This window comes from Alligator mississippiensis, chromosome 2, assembly GCF_030867095.1.
Source record: "Alligator mississippiensis isolate rAllMis1 chromosome 2, rAllMis1, whole genome shotgun sequence".
NCBI classification, from domain to species: domain Eukaryota; kingdom Metazoa; phylum Chordata; order Crocodylia; family Alligatoridae; genus Alligator; species Alligator mississippiensis.
Window position 1 is genome coordinate 146070367 of NC_081825.1, and position 15743 is coordinate 146086109.

The window sequence follows — 15743 nt, forward strand, 5'->3', positions numbered from 1 at the left end:
CAATTGCACAGGCACACACTCAAAAATCAATTAGGTGCATACACACACACTAGGCACATACACACACTCTAGGTGCATGCACCCCCACCAGGCGTGCACACACACACTACCAATTCAGGCACATACACATCCAAAATTACCAGCCTAGGCAAATGCACACCTATCACTAATTCAAACACCTACACACCCTATACAGACCGAAAGAAATTAGACCAGAATCAACTACCAATACCTGCACACCCAATACACATACATGGATCACTAATTCATATATCATGCACAGAGTGACATACATACCACTCACCTACACATACACACAGGTAAGTTCCTAACTTGGGTGTTGTGGTGTATATGTATGTGCTTGGTGTACTTGGGATACCTGGGGGAAGGTTAAAGGTAAGAGAGAGAGTGAAAGTGTAGGGGGTGAAAGTTGCCAGAACCGGGATTAGAACCGGTAGACTAGAGAGAGCTGGGCTGAGGAGATGAGGTTTGGGGTTACTTTAGGTTACTTTTGATGGAGACTGAGATGAAAGTTGCCGGTGCCAAGATTAGAACCAGCAGATTGGAGGGAAGTTGGGGTCACTTAAGGTTAATTGGTGTTAATTGAAAGCAGAAAGCAGGCACAGCAAAGGAGCAATGCTGGGGAGAAGCTCAGAGGCGGGAGCTGGAGCAAGGAGGCTGCAGGGGAGCAGAGAGGTACCTGGAGAGAGGAAAACTGGGAGTGGGGCTGTGGGGGTGGCCCAACAACCCAGCCACAGAGAAAGCATGAAAGAGAAGGCAAAGAGATAGGGATTGGAAAGAGGTGGCAAGAGGCAAAAAATGGCAGGAGCAAGGCTGAGAGCCTGCAGAAAAGGGACAGAGAGGAGGCAAAAAGTGGTGGGAACAGGGCTGGGGGGGAGAGACAGACAGACAGAGTCCGGAATTTAAGGTAGGGAAGGGACCGGGGCTCAGTAAAACAAACCCAGTTCAGGGTTACAAATGATAGTGGTTTTACTGGAAAGGGGAGATGGTGACACGATATTTTATTGGTTCCTTTGCGCACACACACAGACAGACACACACACAGACAATGGCAGCAGGGATTAAAGAGGCTTGATGCAGGGGCTGAAGTCTGGGAGGAGAGAGAGAGAGTCCAAATTGGAGGAGGAAATATGCAGGTGATATCTACCTATCCCAGGCTGAAAGTGGGTCCTCGATGGCCAGTCGGGGTATCCTTCAGCTCAGTGTTGTCCAGAGCGGGGTCGCTGGCAGGACCTCTGGGGTGGATAGGTAGTGTGACATGGGGCTGGTCTGGTCCAGATGGAAGTGGCATTCCTACTGGGTCTGTCTTCACCATCCCTTTTTATGGGGTAGACTACCTATGATCTCCTGTGGGGAGGGCCTGTCCAGGCAATGTCAGTCCTGACCCAGAGGGCTCCAGGTGTTCTTACTGAGCATGTGCAGCTTGGCACAATGGTGGGTTGCCTCATCTTTCGTTTCTTGAATACCGAGGGTGGTTCCAATGGCTAGGTTGTTGGTCCAAGTATTGGTGTTGATGGTTTGGTCATTCAGAGGGAGCTATTTTTAGACCTACTAACATTGTCTCTCAGGCACCCTACAAACATAATAATTATCACTTATAAAACAGTAGATAGCTATATCAAAATAGCAGGGCACTTATTTGAAGAGGGGAGAGAAATAAAACTTACTACCTAAAATAAAATGTTAAAGCTTATCCTACATCTTAGCTTACTTATACTTATCTATAGGGAATAAAGAAGGTGAGACAAAGTCAGAAATGGTTGGGGAAGGGGAGGAAATGCATTTTAAAAGAAAAAAAAAAAGAAACTGGGGGTTTTGCTACACAGATGCTGGAATCAGGCAATGACAAAAGAATCTCAAATTCTGTTTAAAACAAAAATGTAGGTTTCTAGTCCTCATGATTTCAGAGAAAGGTATAAAAGTGTGAAACAAATTCATCCTAAAGACTCAGACACCAGAAAGCAAATAAAAAAGAATCATAAAGGTCTCAACTGGAGTACTGTTATGATTTGGACACTATATTTTAGATATAAAAACCTAGAGAGGACCCAGAGATGAGCAAGCAACAAATATGATAAAGAAGTTTGAATGCAAGCCATATGAAGAAAAGTGAAAAGAACTAGGTACGTTTAATGTGGAGGAAGGAGATTAAGGAGATGATAGCACAGTCAGTGACATACTAGGTTGAGGCAACATGGGCAGCCGCCCCAAACTGTAGGGGGTGCAGCAGCAACCAGAAGTCACCACTGCTCCTGTGCGTGGCAGCTGGCCCAGTGTCCCCGGCCACATCATTACGTCTCTGATAGAAGTTTTCAAAACTGTCATAAAAAAAGATGGTGAAACATTATTCTCTCTTACCACAGAGGGCAGGGCACAAGGCGATATATTTCAAATATAATAAAGCAGATTCAGATCAAATCCCAGGAAAGACTTCCTAACTGAAAGAACAAACTGACAATGGGACAAACAGATTAGGAAAATTATGGAAGCTTCTTCACTGGAAGGTTTTAAGAAGAGACCACCTAAGCAATTTTCTTTAATGGTTTAGGACTAGAAGGTTGGATAGAATGACCCTTGAGGTCCCTTCCAGCTTGGATACAAATGTCTTTTGCATGCATTTTCCAAACAAATGATTCACTTACGTGATCATATGCATTTGCAAAATGCTGCCCAAAGCACACTTGGGACTTTCCATTCCATTTCAGATGTTGCTGAATGGTACTAGTACTTAGAGATATATTCCTCCTTTTACTAGTTATTCGTTTTGGTTGAAATTGGGTTTTTTCCATCAGAAAATTCCAGTTCAGCCAAACCCAAGTGTTTTATGGGAAATTTGGGTAAGACTTATCTAGGAAGGTTTCTGAGCTTCAGGTTCTGTTGGGAAGAACCAACAGAGTTACCTTAACTTCTGGCTGTTTCACTGAGACAAAGCAACCAATTTGAAGTCCTCCTGCATCCCAGGATGAGCTGCCCCTGTATGAACAAACTTCTATCTAGAACTCAATGGCCCTGGACTGCCAGCTGGGGACAGCCAAGCAGCAAATGAGTAGGGAGAGAGTAAGTGGAGAGATGGGGGAAAGGTGTGAAGTGGAACAGAGGGAGGGGGTAGGGGAAGGGAGGTGTGGGGAACAGGTGAAAGCAGGGAGGAGGAGAAAGGAAGAGGAGTCTTGGGCCAGTCAGCTGCCAGGCAGCCACTGAAAGGAGGTGGATGGGCCTGGCAGCCCCCCACATGCCTAAATCAGGCCTCCACCATCCCCACCAGACCTTGCAGCTTCCTGGCAACTCCTCACCTCCCCCCACCCCCCCACCCCCGCAAGAAGCTGCTAGTCAGTTGTTGTGGGGCTGGCAGGGGAGCAGGCAGCTGTAGGGGTGACATGGGATAGATTTGTCGCCTGATGGGCATGGCACAGGCTGCAGAGAACCCAGGAGCAGGCAGGGACAGGGAACACCACTGCTGTTGCTCTGAGCTCAGCCTCCATGTATTCCTCCCAGCTTGGGAACAGGCAGGGAGACAGAACCCACCCAGCTGCTGCCATTGTTCTATGGATCACCAACCACCCTGCTTCCCTGCAGATAAGTGGGGAATCAGGAGCCAGGGGAGAGCAGGGAGCAGGTCAGTAGTCACAGTCCTGGAACCTATACTGCCACTAGAGAGCTGGCAAACTGGGCAGGCACAGAGCAGACTTGGTAGTTCCTAGCCATGCCCCTGCTTGCCAGCTCTCTAGCTGCAGGTCAGAGCTGTGCATGTTAGAGACGGTATAAACCTTCAGTATGTGATTGCTTGCAGCACATGTTCAATTTAACACCACCTAACATTAGTTAGCACATGCTAATTGTAACATGTAACTACATTTTCAAAGAAAAAAGTTTCCCTGTCTACAGTATATCATTTAATACTCAGTTTCAGTAATTCTTAATATAAATCCTCATCATTCAGGCAGGGAAAACACACTAGTCGAAAGCTATATTCCCCTTTGCTTTCCTTAGCAATAGTTGACATGAAAATCAACAAGCTCTGCTCACACTTCAAAGCTAACACTTAAAGGATGCCTTTTACTCTGATTTAATTATACATTATTAAATTTGTCAATCTGCACCTCTTTTGTTAATTAAGAAATGCAAATAGCATCAACTATCTTCAGTGGATATTTCTACAAAAGCAGCTTGTATTGCAATCAATGTAATAAGAAAGATCTGGAATGCAGCTCATATACCATGTACAATTGTATCCCCATTTCTTCTTCTCACAGGGAACTGCACTGCTTTTGTTTATGCTTATTCATTTCTGGCTCACAATCTTTTATCTATAGAAGTGACTGTTGTATTTGTGGTATAAGTCCTCACTTTCTTTATTCAGTTAGAAGTTCATCAAGTTTACATGGTAAAGGTTGACAGCCTACCAAAACCACCTTGTGGAAACAGGATTGAAACATGCAAAGTCCACTTTAGAGCAAATAGATATTACTTTGAGTAGCTATCAGCCAGGGCTGAATCCATACCATTTCCAGTTCCTTAAATGATGTATTTTGTCACTGTTAGACTTCTTAAAAAAGCTTGGTGAAAAAAAAATGGGAAAAGGCATTTTAAATTATAATGATCTAATAGGAAAAATGGAACATGGGCCAGTAGTTCATAAATTTCCTCCGTTTTTCAAGAAACAATATGTAGAAACAGCAAGGGAAATGGTGTTAAAAATGCTAAACACAAAGCCAGAATCTGCATTTGCAAAATGCAGATGACAACTGTCATAATTTTTATACATCAAAGGCTGAACAAAAGGAATCCACGGAAAAAATCCATAGTCCTCAACTAATGAGATATTTATTACAAAACAAATAGTTAGGTAATAGTGCGTGAAACACTAATGAGTACTGTATTAGACATGATGCTTTGACAATATTTGACTGATGATGAGATCATACAGATATACAGTAGTTTCATTAGGGATCATTTCAACTGAAACCCTTAGCTACTTGGAGAGCTAGGTAGCACATCAGATTAGTGAGGAATACAGAGCTTTTTTTAAGACAGAAACTTTGTCAAAATCTGACCCACTCTGTGCCATGCAAGAATCTCTGTTATGCTGTCCAACAGGTTCTCAGTGGTCTGCAGGAAATGATGTTAGACGGTGCAGAAAGATATAATACTTAAACTGTTCCAAGAATGGCATTTATGAGGGAACCAGTTCTCACTTGTCCCAGTTAGAGGTCTCTATATGTATGCTGTAAAATTAAATCAAGGCACTGTATTGCTGTCAAACTGTCACTAGGGGGTGGTAGTGATACCTAGCCCAGCATGCTGCCTAGTGGTGAGTGCCTCAGCTTCATCAATATTCCCTGAGCAATGGAGGAAGACCCTGATTGGCTGGATGCCAAAGACAACCACAACGACAATAACATCAATTGCTTGCAACTGCAGTTTTCTGATCCCTCTTCTCACTAACATGCCATCCTCTTCTAACTGTATTCAATTCATTTAAAAGTATCTGTTTGTCTAATTGTTAAATCAGAAGCTCCAGATTTGGCAGTATCTTATAACAGATTTAAGCTTTCATCAAAATCATTTTTTAAACTTTGAAAATATTTCACGGAATATGAGACACTGCTTTGGTCTTTCTAAAAGAAACAAAAAACATAGTTTTTATCTTGATGCTGGTAAAATTCTACTGTAATGTCCTGCTTCCTGGTTGGAAGTAACCCAATTCAACCTCAAAATTATCCACAATTGGCTTTGTTAACAAGTACTTTCAAAAAGTTTGCTTCTATTTTCTTATATTTATCCAATAATAATACATATTTTTAAATAAATTAATTATCTGTACCTTTTGCTGTTACACATGGGAACAACTCATATTTCTTGGAACCAGATGCTGCTCCTATTGAATAGAAATTAACTTCATGAGTAACCCAAAATATCCAAAATGTGGACTCATGAATATAGTGTCTGTGTATCATGCATAGGTTCAAGACCAACTACTATAGCATTGCTGAAACAATCCTTAGAAACAAACATTTGATTTCACCATATTGTCAGTTATACTTTGAACAGAAGCACCTCCTGTAGTCCAATTCTGGAGGCAAATTTAGAGCAGCTGAGAATCTGAGCTGTTGTGTATTTTTGTCATTAATATTCATACTGCATTTCCTTCCTATTAGCTCTGTAAGGCCAACATATAGGTATGTATACTTGTAGTATGTCCTCAGAGTTTTTTCCTATATTCTAATCAGCTGCATCACTGGCAACAGTGGGGTTGCTCAAGAGTTACCAAAGGCAAAATCTGGCCTTCAGAATCTATTACTAGTGGTGAAGAAAAAGAGGGAAAACCTACTTAGTTTATCAGGTCTAGGATAAAATTGGCACAACTGGCAGTTCAAAGAAAAAAAAACCTATTTGTAATCTGAATACATTAATCTGTAAATCATTAACAAGCAGATAGGTAACCACACAAAGCCATTTCACAGAATTATTCTCAAAGCTATCTGACACCTATCTACCCCAAACCAGCGGGCCCTGTTCCCTATCATTTGCCACAAAATATGGAGCCTCATCATTTTTTAAGCAATGTGTATTTGTAAGGTTAAAAAGCCTTGTGCTACTAAACAAACAAAATATGCTGTCTCCCATATTTATGCCCAAAGATTTTTGTGGCACTTCTACAACAGCACAGAGACATCTAATGGTAGAACAGCTTATCTGCAAGTTAGTAGCTTTATAGCATTTGAGAATGAATACATCCAAAGCAAAATCCGAGAGTAGCAAATTTGTTACCAGGCCTGCCACGCTTTAAAAACAAAGCATCGCAATTTGAGGTTAAGGAAGTCCTTCCTTTTTATGATGGGTCAGTTTATTTATTGGCACTTGAGAGCATATGTTCAGGGACTGCTGTAAGGAATTAGGTTGTGCTGGAAAATACACCCGAGAGTCTGTCCAGCTATTACTCCTGCCCAGGGATTTGAAGACCTGACCTATTGAAGTCATTGAAAGTCTGTTTAGTGATATTTTCTGGCGTATAAGTCAAGGTTTGAAGTCAAAATACTTACCTTTAAATTTCCACCTCAACTTACACACCATAGTAATACTTCTGACCCCCAGCCCCATCCAAACCCCTGCCCAGCCCCGACTGACCCATCCTTCTTCACCTACCATGAGATGGCGTCCCTGTCACTGGAGGCCAAGGGGCCCAGGCTTAGCCCAAGCATGACCTGTGGGCCTTACTGTCACCATGGAGATGCTGCTCAGCTGGCTGCTGAGCCCAGCCCCATCCCCTGTGAGCAGCACTGCCTGGGCCACGCCAGCTGAGTGCTAAGCCAAGCCCCATCCCCACAAGTGGTGCAGTTTGGGTAGCGCCAACCAAGCACCGAGCCCAACCCCATCCCCTGCAAGTGGTGCTGCCTGAGCCATGCCAGCTAGGCACCAAGCCCGCCCACATCCCCTACGAGCAGCGCTGGGTGCCCAGCCTGCAGGGAGGGTGCGCAGGGGCTGGTATAAGTCAACCCCATATTTCTGATCCAAAAAGTTAGGTTGACTTATATATTGGATCTAGGAAAATCCTAACTTTTTGGGTCAGAAAAAAGGGGTCAACTTTATACACCATGAAATACAGTATGTATGGGGCCCTAAACAGCCTAGTATGTAATAGTTCCTGTCTCTCATACTGCTTGACTAATAATATTTTGAAATATTATAGGTAACTGATTCACTGACTCCTCAGTTGTATTATACACTTTTTCTGACAGCAGACTGAAAGGCGTGGTATTACAGACTGGGAACCAAAGACATTTCAGGTGCAATTACAGAGTCTTCAGTGGAAACACACAAGGAATTTGTTTGCTCCAATATTATTACCCTCAATTAAGTGCACTTACAACATAAAGATCAAGTTTTTGAAGTGGGTTAATGAAAAAGCTCAGTTGAAAAAAATATAACTTGAAAAAAGAATTGTTAGTACAAGGAATGAAATGTACATATTTGTCTATATCCGGACATTTTCATCATCACTGAGGCAAGCCTCAGGGGCAGAAAGTGTTTATTTGCCCTTACAGCCATAAAATGTGTCCTCTGCTGGTAACCTAACAAGAAAGATGACTAGAATATTATAAAGAAGTTAGAATAGCTTAGAATGATAAATCTGTACAAACTTATAATTGTTTGCTATAAGGAAGCAATGCAACATTCAAATGATCTCTCTTCATTTAAATTCTAATAGAGCTTTATGACAATTGTAGCCTGGAACACCAACTTTCACAATAAAAGGCCAGCTAACAGAAGAGAAGGCAAGAATTTTTGCTTGCTCAGTCTTAGATTAAAAGAGAGTTTATTAGAAAATAAGCAAGTGAAGGTTTTAGTGTGTTTCAAGGTTGAAAGTCCCTGATGTTTTGTTTCAAACAGATTAGAAAAATGGACAAGGAAAGGAAGAATACTATAGTATCCCAAATGAGTCATTTAAAAAAAAACAACAGTATATTCTGTAACCAGGAGAAAAATCAGCTTTTGCAAACTGAAAGAATTCAGAGAGGCACAATGGCCCAAATTGATCCCTGGCGTACAGTAATACTATTTAAATGAGTGGCATTGCACCACAGATAATTCCAGATCATTTATTTAAGGACAGGTTATGAACCAAATTTATCAGTGAGGTAACTTCTCAGAGCTAGAGGTTTTTGTATTCATGAACCCAAATCCTTTTCTTTCTTTTCATCATCTCAGAACAACCAAATTGTTCTCTCATAACCACTATTTTATTTTTTTCCTTAAAGGGATAGATTGTGAATCTGAAATAATGAAACACATATAATCTAGGAACAAAGCGCCTTAGATGTGCATCTCCCCTCTTCTTCCGCCACCCCAGATTATGGTTGTTGCCAACAGACCCCCTGTGATGGATTCTCCACAAATACAAGTGAGCAGACAGTGCCTGCCCCAAAGAGCTTAAAGTTTGGATTTTCAAAAGCTTTAAGTGTTAGCCTAACTCATCTCCTACTCACAATAATGATACTCCAACTGATCTTACCGGAGCAAATTTAGGCCAATCATGGGCACGTCTACACATGGCACTAGATCACCATAGCAATGTGCTGCGGCAACGTAGCATCTACAGGCATCTACAGCAGCTACTTTGCTACTACAGCAGCTACGCTGCCATAGCAATACACTCCCCCCAGGATAGTGCCCTGCTACGGCGAAACAGCTGCTGAAAATAACCATGTGCCATGCGTATGGCGCAGTACAGGCTGTTACTGCACCATGATTTAGTACTTCCAAAAGGAAATACTAAATCACGGTGCAGTAACAACGTTGCCATAGCAATGCGTGTAGACACGCCCTATGAAAACTTCTGAAGATTTTCATCACAATAAAACTACTAACGGCATTAAAAATACCATACGACTCATATAGCACTTTTCACCAACAGAGCACATACAATATTTCACACTTTCAAAGATGAGGAAACCAAGGCATAGAGAGGTAAGGTGACCTACCCAACGACAGTCCCAAAGCCATAAATAAAGCTCAGGTCTCCTAACTCCAAATCCTATGTTCTTGCCATAAGCTTATACTGCCTCTATGGATATTTGTATTTTTTAGAAAATAAATACATTCTCAAAAGATTGCTTTGTGTTCCACTTTGAGATTGTAACTCCAAGGCTGAGAAGCAATGGTGATCCTAAGTGAAGTGAGAAGCTTCCTTCACATAACTGAACTGCCACATGATCCAAGACAGTCTGATGTAGTCATTAATCCCCACTTGTGACACCCAGCTGATGTTAGGACTTAATGACTGTGGAGGTTCCTTCCATTCCAAAGTTAACATTTCTGAAGAGTAAGTGGTACATCAAACCTGAAATGGAACTTTTAAATGCCATATTTAGAAACAACAGAGGGTTTTCTTACCAACAAACATCTATTTTTAAAAAAAAATTCTGAAAATTATATTGGTTGTACATAGACTGTCACATTGTTGATTTTGAACTTTCTTTAAACTTAAATACATACAATAGGTATTTTTCAAGTTTAAAAAACAAAAACAAAAAAAAAAAAAAGAAAAAGAAACCTTAATTCAGGAGAGAAGTAAAGCAGAATTCTCTCATCTCACTTCAGTTTTTCAACCAGGTAAATAAAATCTATTGTGCATCAGACTGTGATGATGATGATGATGGTAAAAAGCAATTCTCCCCAAAGGGGTATTTTTGCATACAAAGGTAGCTATTTTAAACAATTCTCCATGGCATCTGTATTAAGTTCATAAAACTGGAGTTTGTTTTGTTTAAATAAATGCTGCCACCTTGTGAACAATGGGAAATATGTGATCTAAGCCCCTTTTGCCTTTTACTCTATGTAATATGGCACCTTACACCAAACAGTTTGGACTGTTTGAAATGTTGCCACAACTACATTTTTTTTGGAAAGCCGAGCGTGAGAGAAATTTCAATCACGTTTTGTTCCAGTTGGGTTTGGACCAAAACCAAGCGTAAAGCAATTCCCTAGTACTTAGAAGCCTTGCTTTACAGCCAGTTCTAGTTAGGACCTCAGATATATCTTGCATCTGAAGCATGGTTGTTCTAGCCATACAGGCTGTGTCAACATGAGCATGGACGTTTGGTTCCCCAGGGACAACTAGCAGCAGGACACCTTGTGCCGCTGCTAGTTGTCCCCAGGGAGCACCTGTGCCACCCACCCTCTGGCACACGACAGGTTACCCCAGGTGGTTTAGGGGAGGCTGGGGCCAGCACTGGGCTGGCCCCAGCAGCCTTACCTGGAGTCCTGGGGGCCTCCTGAGACTACAGCAGCAGCAATTCTGCCACTTGCAGCCTGGCCAGCAGCTGGAGCGTGGCTCCAGCCAGCCAGGCTCCAGTTCCGAGTGGCACACGCTGCCCTCATATATGCTATTCCATTTTGCACAGGTGTTTTTGACCCCTGGGTCAAAAACAAACCCCACAGTGCTCCCTTGTGGCATGGAGATCAGCTGAATGTGCAGTATGTGGTGCCGCAGACATGTCTGTAGTGCCACATTCTGCATGGCCATGCTCATCTGGACACAGCCATAGAGTCACCACAGATAAGACAAAGCGCTTTAGTCAGTACCAACTTGGAAGTGATAGTGCACTTCACCAACAATCAAATTTTAAGAAATAAGAAACTGGAGATATTTCTTGAAATTAATGGGTCTTGTCAAATGCTCAGCATTTCTCAGGATCTAGTCTGATCCTGAGACTTATTATTGTAGTCAAATTCCTGATTCAGTTATCCAGAGACATTGCTCCTCATTGTCAGAGGTTCAGTCATTAAACATTAACAAAAGTCTGTGCCATGGCTTCAGAAGCTAAATCTTGACAGATTGGTTTATATAGGATATTTACCTCAATAATGGAAGACTGTACACAAGTTTAACCAAATTTTGAACCAGCACCAGTGTGTTTACAGTATAGGTTACAAGGTCCCTAAGTTAATTTTCTTCACTTACTTGCAAATCACATTGATTAATTTATTATATTATTTCCATGAAAAGCTATTTCCCATTCATAAAGAAAATCAAGCAAATGGTTAGTGCATTAGAAGAGTTGAACTTCTATCTTATTCCTCTGAATAAGATACAAATTAAAAAAGTGGCATAATAAAAACACGTAGCCAACATTTACAAAAATAAAGTCAGGATAGACATATAACCATTTAATAATAATTTCCTGTCAGAAATTTAGTAAATCTAAAAAAATTCAGAGCAAACAAAACATTATTCAATCTACTTATCCAGAACAAAGACATTTTCATCTTTCATTTCAGTCACATTATTTGGCAAGTCTAATCCCTATTAGTCTGATGAAGATCTCATAAATGAAAAAGGAATCATTGTGTAAAGATTTTTGGTGCCTGGAGGTGATGATAGCATTTGTCAGTGTTATAGAATTTAGCTAATTCACAGCATCAGTGAACATGATAAGTACCCCTCGATATTTCTAGCAAACAAGGATTAAAGTGCTCTATCCATTTTTAAGCGCTATAAAGCTGTGTACTTCTGTTAAGTCACGGCAATAAAGCACTTTAAATGGTGAAAAAGCAACTTCTGTACACATCCTAGATATTTGAAAGAAGCTTAAAAAAAGTTTTAAAGTCTTTAAGGGTTTCTGGAAAGGATTTTGCCTCCAATCTTTTTGTTCATTTTAATTATTACATGGTTTGGGGGAACATAAGAAGTGCAACTGGATGTTAAATAAATAAGTCTCAGGATACAAAAAAATACCCAAAGGTTAATTTCAGGACATGAGTACGGCAAAAGTAATACACCAAGAATGAAATCTGCTGTTAAAACTTTCATGAGTAGTACAGGTAGACAGGGGCTCACAAAATCAGTTCTAGGGCACTGTGCATCCAAAAACTTGTCTAATCTCTCTCCCAACTATACAATTGGTTCAATAAAAGATATTACCAAAGAAATCTTGCTTCTCTTATCTATAAGCAGTTTCACTGAAGCCAATGAGGCTAATCAGAAGAATGAGGATTACCCAAGGGAAGAAAGCATTGCAAAAGGATCATATATCAAAAAATTTATTATTGGTTATTCTACTTGTTTCATATCTGTACTGAAATTCTGAGATACAGAATTAATTAAATATAAACTTCTTAACAATAAATAAGAGAACATTCTACTACTGAATTTCTGGTGGACTATCAGTGTTATTTTATACTCAACTTGACATTGGTATAAATGATACCGTGAGAGTAATTTCTATTTATAGATTTTATTTTTTATCATTGCAAAGTATATAAAAGAGAAGGTAGTACATAAAGCAAAGATATCATTTCACAATATAATAAAATATTATGGCTTAAAAAACATCAATTTAAAACTTTAAAAGCCCCATCACGATTATTACATAAAAGAAGAAAATATTAGGGCTCTGCGAAATGGGCCCTATTTGATTCAGATTCGGCCCGAATCGGGGACAATGATTCGATCCATTGATTTGGATCAATGTCCCTGATTTGATTTGGCTGAATCCAAATCTGAAGATTCGATGCTGATTTGGCAAATCAACGACTCGGACACAGGCACAACTTTAAATGTTTTTTTCTACATACCTTGATGTAGCAGCGTGGCTCGTGATCACTGTGATGATGGGGTACATGGAACATCCCACAAGAGTGTGAGGGACTCTCCAGCATGCTCGGCAGTGAACCTGGAAGTGGACTGGAAGTACTCCTGGTCCACTTCCAGGTCTGCTGGGGAACATGCTCAGGCCCCGTCCCTCTAACTCGGCGATTGGCCGCAGGGGGACCCCGGGTGCTCCCTCCCAAGAGACCCAGGAGGCACCAGTCGCCGAGCCACAGGGGAATGGGGGATGCCGCCTGCATGCTCCCCAGTGGACCAGGAAGTGGACCGGAAGTGCTTCTGGTCCACTTCCGGGTCTGCTGTTGAGTGCGCTGGGGATCCACTGTGCTTCTGTGGGATGCTGCTTCTGCCCCAGCACTGCAGCATTCAGAGCCCCTGCTACCTAGAGGTATGTAAAAAAAAACACTTAGACCTGTACCTACATCCAAATCACCAAATATGTCCAAATCTCTCTGAATCGATCCAGAGAGTTCCTAATCGATTCAGAGAGATTAAAGGGTCCTCTGATTCGATTCAGATTCAGAGATTCGGCCACCAAATCAGGCTGAATCTCCGCCGAATCAAATCAGGGACGGAAGCTTTGCATAGCCCTAGAAAATATCTACTACAAATTGCTAAGCTTTCCCTTTAGTTTTCATACGTAAATATGCAAAAATACTTAGTATTTGTAAAACATCTTTCATCCCAAAGAGTCCAGCAAAATTCCACAACACACACAAATGATTTCCCCTACTACCTCTACAGATCTCTGCTGGGGGAGATAGAGCTAGCTCTGCCACTATGCTCTTCCTTTTCTACTACCCTAGTAGATCATTCACATCTAGAGCTAAAGTAATGTCTGCAATGCTCAGCAGGATTTCCTCCCAACAACCCCTCTGTAGGTGTGGAGAGAAACAATACAAATTACAGCACATGAGATCTTTAAAAACGTGTCATTTCTCCTTTTGCACTGTCAAACAAATAGCTGATGGAGATTTCTAGGAAGCAGTAGTAGAAGGAGGTCCTGCTAACATGGTCTGTAAAGCAGCCAACCTGTCAAAGGGTGGCATAGAGGTGATGATGGAGGTAGGGTTCAAATTACAGTGTAAAGGGAACTGACCTCAAGAATGACCCCCCCAAAAAAATCAATGGAACTTAGGCTCCAAACCCCAGAAATTTGTTAGGAGATGGATGCAGGGGTGTAGGTTATAGCCGTGTTGGTCTAAGGACATAGGCAGACAAGGTTCCTTGGGTGAATTTGATATCTTTTATTAGACCAACCTAAATAGTTGGAGAATAGTTATTAAGCAAGCTTTCGGGTTCAAAAACCCTTCATCAGGCTAAGGAAGTTTCAGCAGTTGGTGTGTGCTCTTCCTGGATGGAATGAAAAGTAAAGAAACCAGAGGCTGGGCTGGGGAGTCAGTTGCCAGGCAGATTATAATATGTCAAAAATCCAATGTCTATATTTAGTCCATGATCTCTAGTATCCAGGAGGTTGATGAAATGGAGTTCATAGGTTCATCTCTGGTAAGTGTTGTGTAAGTTTCCCTTGAGGATCAGGACTGAGAGATTGGAGAGAGAGTGACCCTCCTGTGAGAGTGGCCCACCGGTAATTGGGTATTTCTGTCTTTGATGGATTTCTGGTGCGTGTTCATTCTGGTGCGCAGTTGTTGTTTGGTCTCTCCTACATATTTTCCATCAGGACATTTGGTGCTTTGGATGAGGTATATTACATTTCTGGAGGTGCAGCTGTAAGATCCTGGGATGCTGATGGCTGTGTTGTGGGGTGTAGTAATAGTGGGGGTGGTAGAGATGTGTTGGCAGGTTTTGCATTTCTTGTCATGGCACGGTCTGGATCTTTTTGGTGTGTTCTGGGCTTGAGGAAGTTTGCTTCTGGTGATGAGGTTGGCGAGGTCAGATCATAAGAACAAAAAGAAACACCATGAGTTGGAACTGGAGCTGGAAATTTGGCCCCATTGAAGTCCGCTGGAATTTCTTAGTCAGTTAGCCAGTCACCAATTGGCCAGTATTGCTTGGTCCCAAACACTCTCAAACTTTCACTTACATGAAAGGGAACTGAGAGTGCTAGCATCTTGTAGGAACTGGCATAGTAGCTTTCATGAGAGCAATATTAGCTGCATAGGTCTCATCTACATAATTTTTTTCTAATTTGCCACCTATATTGAAAACATTCAAATTCTAATGTAGATAATAGCACCCACTGCCACTTTTACTACCAGACCATCTAGCCTTTAACTGAATCTGGTAGAGCTGCACTGATGGAAGGAGCAGAGGGAAATTTTAAATGAAAACAAACTAACAGACACAGCCTTAGCAGGGTATTGGTTGGAAAAAGAAAAATTAAAGTCCTTTGAGGACAACAATGCTAGCATTTTCAGCTTGGAGTAGTTAAAGTACAGATGCCAGCTAAATATGTACATGCTGTTCACCACTTTGCAAATACATAGAGAAATAATAAGACTTAAAACTAACCTAATTGTTACATCTTTCAAAATTGCTGTACTGGGAACAAGTGCCATTATGTAATTACTATAATTAGCCAGCATGTAATTTTTGTTTGTGTTTGTTTTGCTGAGTAGTGTTTTAGAAACATTTGATGTGCAAAAAACCTATCTCC

The 15743-nt window shown here is 41.3% G+C and overlaps 1 long non-coding RNA gene across 2 annotated transcripts in view; it reads right to left on the reverse strand.

Moving 5' to 3' along the window:
* LOC109282328 (uncharacterized) overlaps positions 1-15743 on the reverse strand; it is a 192683-nt gene that overhangs the window by 167586 nt on the left and 9354 nt on the right. For both annotated transcript variants that reach the window (XR_009459901.1, XR_002089286.2), the window contains exon 4: positions 5843-5896. This is a non-coding gene — a long non-coding RNA (uncharacterized LOC109282328). The remainder of the gene's footprint in view (positions 1-5842; positions 5897-15743) is intronic.